A 9,441-nucleotide genomic window follows, 5' to 3' on the forward strand; every position below is an offset into this window, starting at 1 on the left:
AATACTATAGCATTGCTTTGCTGAGTTAAAGAATTTAACACTTCAAGTCTCTTTTAATCTGTAAATTCCCTCTCATCCTTTTCTTTTCCTTGGAGTTTATCTCTTGAGGAACCTGGGCTCTCTCTGAGTGGTTTAGCTTCCTTCAGCTTAGAGTTTGCTGCTTACATCCTCACGGTACACTGCATTTCTCTGCCCTCTGTATTTCCAGAAATTTGGGCAGGAACTGGATCAGATTCAGATTTGATCCCTTAGATTGGCAAGACAATAGGAGGCATAGAAAGCCCTGTTGTCTCTTTTATTGATGTTAGCAGTTGTTGATGCTTAGTGCCTACATCTAATAATTCACTGGGGATGCAAAATGGTGACATTCTACCTTTTTCATCATTTTGTTATTTAATGGTTATAATACTGTTCTAAGGAGATGCTTTCCAACTGCTATCTGGTTACCCAGCAGTACAGTTCATATAGAAATGGGAATAGATGCTAGATTCTTCCTTTATTTGGCAGTTTTCAAGATAATGAATCAATTTCTTGTCATCCTCTGAGGATGACTAGTTCTTTTTTATTGTTTCAATATTATCATGTACTCACAAATTTAAACATTATCTTTACCGTAGCTTCAAATCGTTCTGACTTTGGCCAGTGCAAACCTCTTTAGGTTAGTTCTTGAGTCCTTTGGACATGATGCTAGAAGTCTTTAACAACATCGCTGCTTTCTGACATGACAAGATGTTCCAGGCCCAGACCTGAATTCAGTCATTTATGCAAGAAGTCCTGGTCCTTTGTAGTGTGATGTGGAACTTGAATACATAATATCAGCACCAGGAAAGCTCATTTCTCTAGACTAGTCAGTTTCTTTTCTGTGGCACTAAACACTCTCTGTGTCTCTCGCTGTCTCTCTCTCTCTCTCTCTCTCTCATCTCTCTCTCTCTCTCTCACACACACACACACTTCTGAGTTTTTCTAATTCTGATGTATTAGAACACATATTCAAATATGTTGTACAAATATGCACAATATTTTTTTGAGACCGAGTCTTGCTCTGTCACCCAGGCTGGGGTGCAGTGGCACAATCTCGGCTCACTGCAACCTCCACCTCCTGGGTTCAAGGGAATCTCTTGCCTCAGCCTCCTAAGGAGCTGAGACTACAGACACGTACCACCACATCCAGCTAATTTTTTGTATTTTTAGTGAAGATGGGGTTTCACCATGTTGGTCAGGCTGGTCTTGAACTCCTGACCTCAAGTGATCTGTCCTCCTCGGCCTCCTAAAGTGCTGGGATTACAGGCATGGGCCATAATGCCTGGCCAAAATTATATATTTAAAAATAAAATAGCTCATGCGTCAATATTGATACTTCTAATTCAAACTACCACAATTTTATTTAACTTCTTGTGTATTACTCCTGTAACTCCTTTCTTCTCTTATCACAAATCCTGGTTCTCAACAATACAGGGAATCATGTAATTAGAATTTCTCATAATTAATAATTTTCCTGAATCCCATAGTACACACACAACAGACATGGAATAAAAATACTAAAATACTAATCTACTATCAATATGATTTTTAAAACATTAACATAAATCTTTTGCATATATTCTCCCGTTCTCTCTCCATTTTTCTTTTTTTCTTTTTTTGAGACAGAGTCTCGCTCTGTCACCAGGCTGGAGTGCAGTGGTGTGATCTTGGCTCACTGCAACCCCCAACTCCCTGGTTCAAGTGATTCTCCTGCCTCAGCCTCCTGAGTAGCTGGGACTACAGGTTTGTGCCACTATGTCCAGCTAATTTTTGTATTTTTAGTAAAGATGGAGTGTCACCATGTTGGCCGGGATTATCTCCATCTCCTGACCTTGTGATCCACCCCCCCTCAGCCTCTCAAAGTGCTGGGATTACAGGTATTGAGCCACCGCACCCAGCCCTCTCTTCATTTTTCAACAGCTGTGCTATGTATTATCAGAACATATAGCCAAGACAGTCTATATGCACACCTTTTTAGCCACTATTCAGTCCTAATTCTACAAGTTAAATTTAATCCTCGCCATCTGCCTTCACATCGGTAAGGGTCATTTTGGTTGTCTGAAGTTTTGTTCTCTACTAAACTTCTTAGATTCATGGGAACAATATTCCCTTAGATCTTTCTTGTTGATAATAGTGTGTTTTTAATACTTGAAATTCAATTTTGCTGCAATATAAAATCCTGGATGCACCTTTTCTTAAATATATGACTAATTTTTTTCTGGCATGAAGTACTGCTTTCAAAAAGTCTGACGATAATCTATTATCATTTCTATTCAAATTCCATTCTCTCTTTTTATGCCCAAATAACTTTATTTTTTTTTTTGAGGCAGAGTCTCGCTCTGTCACCCAGGCTGGAGCGCAGTGGCCGGATCTCAGCTCACTGCAAGCTCTGACTCCCGGGTTTAAGCCATTCTCCTGCCTCAGCCTCCCGAGTAGCTGGGACTACAGGCGCCTGCCACCTCGCCTGGCTAGTTTTTTGTATTTTTTTTTTTTTTTAGTAGAGACGGGGTTTCACTGTGTTAGCCAGGATGGTCTCGATCTCCTGACCTCGTGATCCACCCATCTTGGCCTCCCAAAGTGCTGGGATTACAGGCTTGAGCCACCGCGCCCGGCTGCCCAAATAACTTTTATTTTTAGTATTTATTTTAGAGATTGGGTCTTGCTATATTGTCCAGGCTAGTCTCAACCTCCTGGCTTCTACCTCAGCCTCCCAAGCAAATAACTTCTCTAAAGTCCAGTAATTATATTAGAATATCTCCAGGTGTTAATAACTTTTTGTCAATATTCATAAGTACGTAGTGTCCTCCTGAACATGTAATTTCAAATCCTTTAATTAAAATTTTAGGCAAGTTTTCTTGGGTTAATTATAGTTGTTAGTATTAATATTTGTTTTGGTCCCTCTCTTGGTATGCTTCCTCAGGTTTTCTTGAAGAAAGTATATAATCCTTAGCTATCATTTGCCACTGTTACTTTCTCCTAAATCCTTTTTATCCCTTTTTTCATTTCTTTTTTATTTGAAAACTTTTTTAAAAACTTATATTCCTCTTAAGGCATTATTTGTTGTTTCTTCTTTCCCATGTTCCATCTAGTTTAGTTTTCATTTCTGAAGTGAATTTGCCTTTTACTTCTTATTTCTCTCACTTCATTTCTAAGTTTTTATAATGCTGATGTATTTCCATGTCTTTTATAATTTTCTTAATGTTTTTAGTTGTTTTGAAATAGTAAATACATTCTTTGGTCTACTTTTGTGGGCATGCCTTTTGTGTGTTTTATTATTTTTGATCCTTATTCTCTTTTTTAAAAATTCTAACTTTGTACAGAATTTGACCTTAGTTTTAGGTGAAATTCATATTCTTGACTTTAGAACGAAGTGGGTTCAGGAAAGTTTTCTAATATCATAAAGTGTCTTCTTCTGTTGTTTTTGTGCAACATGCATCAAAAATATAACGGCTTATTCTCTGAGATTTCCTGTCTCTGGTTCTTTCTCCTCTTTTGAACTGGACCTTCTCTTTCCTTCATCTATATTGTCTTCATCCTGCTCAGTTTTAATTCTACTTCCAGCACTTTCTCCTTATTGGGACTGTGTCCTAGAAGGAAGCCCTAGATGGTTAGCTTTTAGGGTTCATGATCCATATATATCATTGCCCAGTATTTGCCCCTCCCAGAGTCAACTGCTGTTGTCAATTAGTTCTCAGTGTTTTCCAGCAAATTCCTGCCGGGGTTCTGCTATTCTCAGGCATATCGAATGCCACTCTGTTGCTTTCTTTTTCCCCTTTCCACACAGATTCCAAAATCATAAAGATCTTGAGCTCATTGGTGGTTTGTCCACATATCCACTTGTATTTTAGGGTTTTTGAAGATATCTTGTCACTGGTTTTTTTGTAATTGTTGTTTGCTAATAAGTGGAGATTCAGTGCAAGAAAAGAGCTGTTACCACTATAATTTCCCCTAATCTCTCTCTCTTCTTTTAACCTCACAAGAAACTATGGTTATTTTGTACAGTCAGTGTTTATTTAGAATTGGCTATATATTCGTTCTTGCTTCTTCATTCCTTCTTTATCTTCTTTCTGGGACAAATTTCTTTCTGCCTTTAGAATTTTTTTTTTTTTTAATAAAAGTCCACCGGTGGTGAAGTCACAGTTTTTGTTTGTTTCTGAAAGTAGATTTTTTTGTTTGTTTGTTTTGCTCTTATACTTGAAAAATGTTGTCCCTAAGGATAAAATCCTTGGTTGGTAGTCATTTTTTTTCATTCTACTGAAGATATCATTCTACTATCTTATGACTTCCATTCTTACAGCTGATAAGTCAGTTGTCAGTCTGTCACTCCATTGAAGGAAGTACATCTTTTTACTCTGACTCCTTTATGACTTTCTATTTGTTTTAGGTGTGCTGATGTTTCACTACAATATATCTAGATTTTCATTTACTTATCTTGCTTTGAATTCATTGTTAAATTCATTATGGAATGATTCACTATTGAATTATCAGTCATAATCTTTTAAAATAATGCTTCTGTATCATTCTCCCTATTCTCTTTTCAGGGACTCTGCTTAAACGTATGTTAGATCTTCTCTGTTTATCTTCCATGTCTTGTAACTTCTATTCTGTATGCTTCATCTTTTTGTTCTGCATCCTGGAAAATGTCTTCCAGCATATCTTCCATCTTACTAAATTCTTTCTTTGGCTATGTCTAGAATGTTTTATATGCATCCATTGAGTTCTTCATTTCAATTCTTGAACTTTTCATTTGTAGAAATTTTATTTCTTTCTTTTTCAAATCTTCTATTATACTCTATAGTTTCCTATTCCCTATATACATTTTTAAGGCTGTCTTTAATCTTTAAACATAGGAAGTACATTTGTTTATGATCTGTATTTGACAGTTCTGAAGTATGAAGTCTTTAAATGCTTCTATTTTGTATTGTTTCTTATTTTCTCATTTACAGTGGCTATTTTCCTGTGTGCTTGATTATTTTTAGTGTATGCTGCTTTTTGTCACTAAAAATTATTTGCAGGAATAATTTGAAATCTAGAAGGAAGTATTCTCACAAGAGGATTTGTATTTGTTTCTGCTGAATATCTCAGAGCACTACAGTCTGAGTTTCTTTCAAATGAGGTTCACAGCTGGCATGGGTTTAGTGGTCCCAAATTGTGATACTTTGAGCTTCAAATCTGTTCAACCATTGGTTCACTTCTGGATCATATATACCTAGAGAGTGTATCCCTTTGGGGTCCCAGCTTATTTGGGACATGGCTTCTTATGGTTTTGATTTCTATTCCTCTTTCCCCAAGACCGTGTAAAATCTAATGTTCCTATGTGTTTAGATCAGCAAGTGCCCTGAGAACAAAGGTTCTTAAGCTCCTCAATTTTCCATCAATTTTCAAGTACCTAGGAATTTGTAACTATGTTGCCAATTCCTTGATACTTTAAGAAAAGTTTAAAAAATATATTGTGTCCAGCATTTCTTTTTCTGTTTTTTTTTTTTTTTTTGAGACAGAGTCTTGCTCTGTCGCCCAGGCTGGGATGTAGTGGCCGGATCTCAGCTCACTGCAAGCTCTGCCTCCCGGGTTTACGCCATTCTCCTGCCTCAGCCTCCCGAGTAGCTGGGACTACAGGTGCCCGCCACCTCGCCCGGCTAGTTTTTTGTATTTTTTAGTAGAGACAGGATTTCACTGTGTTAACCAGGATGGTCTCGATCTCTTGACCTCATGATCCGCCTGTCTCGGCCTCCCAAAGTGCTGGGATTACAGGCTTGAGCCACCGCACCTGGCCTGTGTCCAGCATTTCTATATGTTTTTAGCAGAGAGTTACTCTGAGTAACCTAGCTCATCACTTGTACACCAAAGGTTCCACTTGTCCATTTTGTTAGAGTTAGTTTACTTAAGACTAAGTACTATAATTTGTGAAGCTGCTTTATTTCATACACTCAGACAGCAATGTATTACAATGAGATCTCCCTCTCTTTCCCCAGGATTCCTGGTACCTTTCACATCAGACATGTTTGACCAAAAGAGAGCAATTACATTATCTACATATTAGATAGTAGTAAAAATGAATTTCTTCTTCATATTTTACTTAAAATCAAAACAAAAATCTAGTATTTTCCTCCATACCCCAAAAGATCATCTCATGCATCCCTTTCTGAAATTGCGTTCTGTTAACTGAGGGGTCCTATGATTCTATTAAAACCTGCTCCAGTAAACAGATATGCTGTCAGGAATGTTCAGTAATTCCTGATCCCACCTCTTTCCTTGAATGCAGGAGATCTTGGTCAGCTCATTTAAACTTCCTTTCCTTGGGCTGGGCTCGGTGGCTCATGCCTGTAATCCCAGCACTTTGGGAGGCCAAGGTGGGTGGATCACCTGAGGTCAGGAGTTCAACACCAGCCTGGCCAACATGATGAAACCCTGTCTCTATTAAAAATACAAAAATTAGCTGGATGTGGTGGCACATGCCTGTGGTCCCAGCTACTTGGAAGGCTGAGGCATGATAATTGCTTGAACCTGGGAAGCAGAGTTTGCAGTAAGCCAACATTATGCCACTGCACTCCAGCCTGGGCAGTAGAGACTCTGACCTGGGCAGTAGAGTGAGTAGATATATATATACACATATATATACACACATATATATATGGAGAGAGAGAGAGTTTATATATATAGACAGAGAGAGAGAGTTATATATATGTCTCTCTCTCTCTCTATATATATATATAAACTTGCTTTCCATTCTCTGTCTGTGGTTGTATAATTTGATATTGGGGATGACTATATCACTTCCATGTGCATGTAAAGCCCCTATTTAATTGTAAAATGAAACATGTATTCCTGCTCTTCAGGCATCTGAAAACAAGTATGTGGGATTTGAACGTGTTTCTTTGTGTGTGGTGGTGGTGGTGGTGGTGGTGGGGAGGAGGTGGGACAGGCATGGGAATAGCTATCCTGACATCCTTTCAGTGATTCTGCTGGATCTTTAAGATTCCATTTGATGGCTGGGTGCGGTAGCTCACACCTGTAATCCCAACACTTTGGGAGGCCGAGTTGGGTGGATCACCTGAGGTCAGGAGTTCAAGATCAGCCTGGCCAACATGGTGAAACCTCCGTCTCTACTAAAAATACCAAAATTAGCCAGCATGGTGGCAGGCACCTGTGGTCCCAGCTACTTGCTGAGGCAGGAGAATCACTTGAACCCGGGAAGCAGAAGTTGCAGTGAGTCGAGATCGTGCCATTGCACTCCAGCCTGGGCAACTAAATAATTTTTTAAAAAATAGATTCCAGTTGACCTAAAACAATAGTATGTTTTGTATTCTAGGTTTCTTTTCTGTTCCTGCAAGGGCTTCTAATGTCCTAATGCATTGAATTTATGGAAACTGAAAACTTACGTGAGGCGCAGTGGCTCACACCTGTAATCTCAGCACTTTGGGAGGCCAAGGTGGGTGGATCACCTGAGGTCAGAAGTTCCATCCTGGCCAACATGATGAAACCTTATCTCTACTAAAAATACAAAAATTAGCTGGGCATGGTGGCACGTGCCTGTAATTCCAGCTACTTGGGAGGCTGAGGAAGGAGAACTGCTTGAACCAGGGAGTTGGAGGTTGCAGTGAGCTGAGATGGCGCCATTGCACTCCAGCCTGGTGACAGAGTGAGACGGCATCTAAAAAAAAAAAAAAAATTAGAGCAACTCTGCTACAGTTGTTTCATTTCTGGTAATTTTTAGGTGGTCAGCCACAAAATTCTTACTGAGGCTGAAAGATGAGTTTGTTACAGGACAAATATAATATAGCTATTATGTCTCAAGTTAAATAAAAGAGGGAAAGAATTTGGCATAGGTCTGGATTATATGCTACACTTATTGCCCTATTTATTTAAAAAATCTGAAATCATTAAGCATAAGGGCAGGTATATACATCTTACCAAGGTGTTACTTCGTGATTAAAGCTGAGATTTTCCTTTCCCCTCAAAGACATTCTTTGCTTAGACTTTTTTATTATCCTAACAAGGAAACAAGACTTTTTTTCTTACCCTAACAAGCCTGGAAAATTTTCTTGCTTGATCCTCAGTGCTTAAGTGTGGACATGGGTCTGTGGTGTGTTTTGCTTTCTCAAGGAAAATGTAGCTATGCCATATTGCATTGGTTTTCCTTTTCTTCTCTTCATTTTTTCTATGATCTAGTTTTCACAACTTAAGCTTCCATTTAGAACCTGGAAGAAATTCTGTTGCTTTAAGGCAAGCATAAAAATTTGGAATGCATTGCTCTAACTCATCTCCAGAGTCTTTGGGAGAAAGAGTTTCCCAGTGCCCAGGCAGGGTCGGAATGCTTTTTGGTCCCCGATTCCTGGCTGTGGCAACATCCCTCACCTAAGGTATTGCAAGTCACCTGCCCCTGCTCCCAAATGTCTGGCTTGTGAGAACATTTAGAGAACACTGCTCCATCACACTGAGCAGGACAGGCTTCTCTTGGGCTCATCCTACTTCAGTCATTTTTCTTTCTACACCACATTTTCGGATCCCCCCACTTTTTTTTTTTTTTTCGTGCCTCAGTGGGTAGACTGGTGGGTTTCCAGGATTCCTGAGAAAGGTGTCAGCCACCATCTGTTTTCAACTCAGGAACATGAGAAGCTAGCCTGACACTGGTGCGAGATTGTGGTGGGACTCAGGCGCAGAGAGAGATGTTCACATCCTCTCTAGCATCTGATTTCAACAGCAGCGAAATGCCAAGCGGGGCCTCATTGCTTTGTGCTGGGGCTTCTTTTGGGGAAATCAGAACTGTATAGGCATCCATGAAAATAATGAAAACCACAGCTTCATTTCTGCTGTGATAGATGATCAAAGATAACCATTTGTTTCCATCTGCCCCACCTCTCTCGTCTCCTACTCCCAAGACTCCATAGACTAGAAGAATGAACTGATGCAGTGTTTTTTTCCTTCTATTCCTGTGGATTCACCACTCCAGCACCAATGAGTTGCCCCAAATAACAGGTATAGAGAGAAAAGGTCAGGGTGGTCTGGGGCCCACTGTACACATGCATCAGGTACTATCCTGCCCATGGCACTAGGGCCATACCTCCTCAACAAGGGCAACACTGCTAATGGGTAAAAAAAAAAAAATCGATCCAGGGATGGGACAGTGGGGACAAAAAAGTCTGCATATTTTTATGGTTTGGGTCCCTCCAAAGGGACACAGTACATAAACAGATCTACAGTATATCTGTGGTACTAAAATTTCATGGGGAGTGGAGAAGCAATTAGAAAGAAAATGTTCAAAAAACCTACTTAGGGGCTGGGCGCAGTGGCTCATGCCTGTAATCCTAGCACTTTCAGAGGCTGAGGCAGGCATATCACCTGAGTTCAGGAGTTCAAGATCAGCCTGACCAACATGGTGAAACTCTGTCCCTACTAAAAATAAAAAAAAATTAGGCCGGG

This window comes from Colobus angolensis, unplaced genomic scaffold (genome assembly GCF_000951035.1).
Source record: "Colobus angolensis palliatus isolate OR3802 unplaced genomic scaffold, Cang.pa_1.0 Scaffold112, whole genome shotgun sequence".
NCBI lineage: Eukaryota > Metazoa > Chordata > Mammalia > Primates > Cercopithecidae > Colobus > Colobus angolensis.